Raw genomic sequence first — 5,314 nt, forward strand, 5'->3', positions numbered from 1 at the left:
ATATGTGTTTCATAAATATTACTTTTAGGGGCTGCATAAATTGCTTTGATTGGAAATAACTTATTTGAATAGGTTATTTTATAACATGTACTGATAAAAAATTCAAAATGCAAAAAGGGCATATATGAAAAAGGAGTCTCTCCCATCCATATCTCTCAGCCACCACTTCTCCACAAACATAATACTGGTTCCAGTCTGTTGTGTGCTCTTCCAGAGACATTTGACATATACTCAAATATTTACTTATGAATAAATGTTCTTTCATCTTCTCCCCCTCGTGGTAGCATATTATACACACACGGTGTCTGCCCTTTTTTTTTTCTCGCTCATCAGTATATTGTGGAGCCTGTTCCAGATTGCCAAATTAAAGCTGCCTGGTTCTATTTACTGGAAAAGCAATTTCTTAGGAGGCAACAAACGGTGGCTCTCCCAGGAGCAGCTGGGCCTTCCTTGAGCCAAAGTGACAGAAAGCAAGTGGTCTGCCTGCCAGTTCTGCCCATGTGAGCCAAGAATGTGAAGTATAAAATTTCCATCTCTCTCACAGAATGGGTGCACTCAAAAGCCCAGGAGGCAGAAATCTCTCTTGTTAATAAATGGAGGCAGTAAATACAGAGAAAACAAGACTGGAAGAGTGAATTTTGCTCCAGAAATGAGGTTCTTTTCTTTCTTTTTTCTTTTTTTTTATACCTACAGCACTCCATCTTCCTAGGTGGTCTTTCATCCAAGTACGAACCAGGCCCGACCCTGCTTAGCTTTCGAGATCAGACGAGATTGGGCATGTTCAGGGTGGCATGGCTGTAGACAAGGTTATTTTCTATCTCACATTCACTGACTTGTTCAAATCCAGGAAACCTCCCCAGACCTTCCAAGCCTTCAGTCTCTCCAATGCCTCAAATGCAGATGGTTTCAATAGCCCTGAATAAGTGAAGATACTAAGATAAATTCTTGGTATCTATATGGGGGCTGCTCAGGCAATGTGTCTTGTGTTTTTGCTCCGGGTACATTGCTGCCATTCTAATCCAAGTCCTTGATATCTCTGATCTGCACTCTGGCAAAAGCTTCCAAACTGGTATTCTTCTTATGCTCCAGAGCTCTGTATTGGTCAGAAGTGTGTTCAAGCTGTAACAGATGTCCCTACATCAGTAGTTTAAACAAGTAGGGATTTACTATTTTCATGTAACAAAAAACCTGGGCGTGGACTGATAAAAGTTTATGTAGCTGCTCAAGAATGTCATCTGAAAACCAAGCTCCTTCTATCTGCCCACTCTACATCCTTGGCATGAAACCTTCCTCCTCATGGCTGCAAGGTGGCTGCTGTACCTCCAGGTATTGTATCTTTCTCCCAACTAGGAAAAAGAAGACAGAGTATAAAGCAAAAGGACATACCTTTTCATCAGTTAAATAGCCTTCTCTGAGACTATTGAAGTCCACTCAGTAGACTTCCAAATTATATATATCATTAACCACTTATATTGTCACATGGCCACCCCTCGTGCCAAGGGAACCAGTCAATTTACATTTTTGGCTGAGCGCATTGATATCTTGAACAGAAAACAGAGTTTTAACTGTTAGTAAAGAACTGATATCTAGAAGCAACTGCTAAATCCCATTCAACATAGGCCCTGCTTCAAACCCTTCACTGCTCTTAAGAGCAAATCTAATATCCTTAAAGTTGCTGTTATGGACTGAATTGTGTCTCGCTGCCCCATCCCCAAATTCATATGTTGAAGCCCTAACCCCCTGTTTGAAGATAAACTAAGGCATATTAAAAATTTTAACAATTTATGCAAAAATTGATTTAAACCGGGCATCAACCAATTAAGAAGATAGAAGAAAGCTCCGAGAAGTTATACAAAATCAAAGACTTTTACAGGCAGAAGGGAGCAGGAACGAGGAAGTTATACTAGGCATAAAAGCGGGCTCATTATTGGAAGGTTACTTTCTTTAGGGATGCAGGGAACTATAGGGTAGATTACCTAACTATTTCTGATCAAGCAATTCCTGATTGACTGGTTTAAGATTCCATTTCTGGGAGAGCTGAAATTAATTAAGTCTCAGTTTGGTGATGTGGGGTTTAGCGTAAGTGACCCTATTTTGGGCTTGTCGTCTTGTTTTTCAACATCACAGTACTTCAGAATGTAACTATATTTGGAGATATGGCCTTTAAAGAGGTAATTAAGTTAAAAGAAAGCCTTTAAGACAGGCCCTATTGAAATCTGACTACTGTCTTTATAAGAAGAGGAGATCAGAACCTACAGAGAAATGCCAGGGATGTATGGCACAGAGGAAATGCCCATCAGCAAAAAGGCAGCCATCTGCAAACCAAGGCGAGAGGCCTCAAGAGAATCCAAACTTACTGATACCCCATCTTGGTCTTCCAGACTTCATGTCCGAACTATGGGAAAATAAATTTTTATTATTTAAGCCATCTAGTCTGTGCTATTTTGTTATGGTAGCCTGCGATATTGTGATTTATAATAAATATGTATTTGGTCTTCCTCCCATTCCTACCACAAAGTTCCTAAAAACCCTTGGAATTTTCAAAGGGATTTGAGCTGAGAAAAGTATCTTTTGTTATGTTCATGAGGAGACTTTTGGAAAGTCACTAGGTAACCTAAGGGTGGGCCCTGGTTGTCAGGGGAACCAACCACGTGATTAGAGGGTTGGAAATTTCTGTTCCTTTTCTCTCAACCTCCATCTCTGGAGAGGGGCCAGGGACTGGAGATTCAGTCACTGATGGCCAATGATTTAATAAATTACGCAATTAATAAACAAAAATACAGAATTCAGAGAGCTTCCCAGTCAGTGAATACCTGGAGATTTGGGGAGAATGGTGTGCCTAGAGGGCATGGAAGCTCTGTGCCCTTCCTACATACACGGCCCTAAGCATCTCTTCCATATGGCTATTCCTGTTATATCTTTTATGATAAACCAGTGATCCTAGTAAGTAAAATGTTTTTCTGAGTTCTGTGAACCACTCTAGCAAATTAATCAAACCCAAGAGGAGGTTGTTGAAACCTCTGATCTATATAGCCAGGTCAGCCAGAAGCACAGGTGACAATGGGGACTTGGTAGGGGAGAGCAGCTTTATAGCACTGAGTCCTCAATCTGTAGGATCTGATGCTATCTCCAAGCAGATAGGGTCAGAACTGAGTTACTTGTTTGGAGGTGTGGGGAAAAAAATACCCTAAAAGAACTGGGCATGATCTGGATCCCAACTAGCCTTGAGCTCCCTTTGATGCTGTTCTCTCTTGCTCACTGCCTTCTAGCCAGGCTGGCCTTCTTTAGTTACTAGAACAGGTGAGCCCTATGTCAGGCTCTGGGCCTTTGCACATGATATTCTTTTTTCCTAGAGCTCTGTTCCCTCATGCTTTTGAAATAGCCAGCTCCTTGTCTCAAAGGTCTCAGCTCACATATCACTTCCTCGGAGATGCCTCCCTGACCACTCCATAGAACCATGTGGCTCCCTGGCCTTGGTGTGTTCTCTATCCCAGGCCTTGGTGTGTTTTTTTCATTGGTCTTATGAAACCTTATTATGATTTGTAATAATTTTATTCGTTTAGGTTTTTTTCCCCCTCTTTAATCCCTCCCACCCCCCAACTTCCACCCCTGACCCACAGATGTTGCCATCTGTCCTTAAGAACTGGATCTCTGAAGGCAGGGTGTCTCCTCCCACGCGCTTGGAGCAAACGCCTGGGGCCTGGGGCCTGGGGCCTGAAGCCTGGGGCACCTGGCGCCCCCGGGGTACGGTCCGTGGCTCCACCTAGGGTGCAAACCCAGGACCTTCTGCTTATAAAGCAGACATGCTAACCACTACACTATGGAGCCACCCGTATTTGTTTACTTTTGTCATCATGTTTTTGGTTTGTATTTTTTAGTAGAAGACCTCAAGTTCCATGAGGACAGGAACACATGTGGTTCATAGTTGTATCCTTATGGTCTAGCACATTCTGTACTTTCAATAAATAATTTTTGAAAGAGGGAGTGGGATGTATGTTGTCTGGTATTTTCTGTTCGTTAAATTTATTTTTAACTATGTGTTGAATAAGAGGAAGAAGACCAAGCCTGGCCTGGCATGGAGTAAAGATAATCTTTCAAGCAGTTTGCTTGTTAGTGGCAACAACTTGATGAGGAAAGTAATCATGTTACCAGAATTTCATCAATCACAGCGCATCCTCTTCTAACTCTGCCCCAAACTCCACCTAGTTCATTAAATGAAGACATCCGAATCTATCCAAACCCTAGTTTCCTTTGTAACAATCCAGCGGCAAAAATCGAAACCCAAGCAATTTTAAAAGTTTTGTAGAGGGGAAGGTTATTCCAACCACCACATATCACAAAGGCTGAACTGTTCAACAAAGGACTACCAAATGGAAATTGGAATCTACCCTAAGTCTCTAACACCAAGCCAGGAGTAAAAAGAGTATTATAATCTCTACATCTAATGTGAAACCAGGATTCGGAGCCATGATTGCCCTTCCTCAGCTGGCCCTAAATACTTCTTAGTTTGAAAAATCCATGGCTACCAGATTGTTGGAACAATGCAATATTAAAATTTCAAAACATCTAAGTTTATGCAAAAGCACAAAGACCAACTAATCAAAAATAAAGATATAATGAGTTACAGGAGTTCCATTAACAAATCTACTTCAATAGGTATTTATAATTTTTGTCCCAAAAGTTTCTGGGTTTCTGAACATGTTTAAGGGGACCAAAAACATTATGTTTGCATATTTCTGATAAATGAATAAAATATGGACAGAACTGGCAAATTATCTCGACAATTAGATCAAGGCTTTAACTCTAAAAGAAATCCAAATATTAGCTTTCCCATTTTTTCTCATTTTGTAACCATAGGTGTGCCTTATTTTAAAAGACCATCGTGCTTCTGAAAGGTTGTGTGCGAACAATGTTTTTGGAAATGGAATCATCTAATATCTAAAGATGCCAGGGATCCTTAAACTGAATTTTGTTTGCCATTTTAACAACTATGTTTGTAATAAAAATATTCACTTTCTCATTCTTCCATCTTTGTAAAAGCAGGTTTTTAAGGCTTATATTTATTTGTCTTACAGGGTTTAAAAAGGATTGTATGCCGTGACCAAGTAGGATTTATCCTACCTGCAAGATTGGCTTTGTATCTGAAAGTCAATCAATGTATTACATCATGCCAAAACATGAAGATCAAAGCCCACAGGATTGTCTCAGTAGATGCAGAAAATGCACTTGACAAAATTGGAAACTGCTTTATGATAAAAACACTTAACAAACAAGGGATAGAAAGGAATTTCTTCAACCTGATACAGGACATCTA

General features: G+C 40.4%; 1 pseudogene; it reads right to left on the bottom strand.

Annotated features, from left to right (window-relative positions):
- Positions 1-684: 684 nt before the first annotated feature.
- LOC111742834 lies at positions 685-803 on the bottom strand (annotated as a pseudogene).
- Positions 804-5,314: the final 4,511 nt, after the last annotated feature.

This window comes from Pteropus vampyrus, unplaced genomic scaffold, assembly GCF_000151845.1.
Source record: "Pteropus vampyrus isolate Shadow unplaced genomic scaffold, Pvam_2.0 Scaffold101, whole genome shotgun sequence".
Lineage (NCBI taxonomy): Eukaryota > Metazoa > Chordata > Mammalia > Chiroptera > Pteropodidae > Pteropus > Pteropus vampyrus.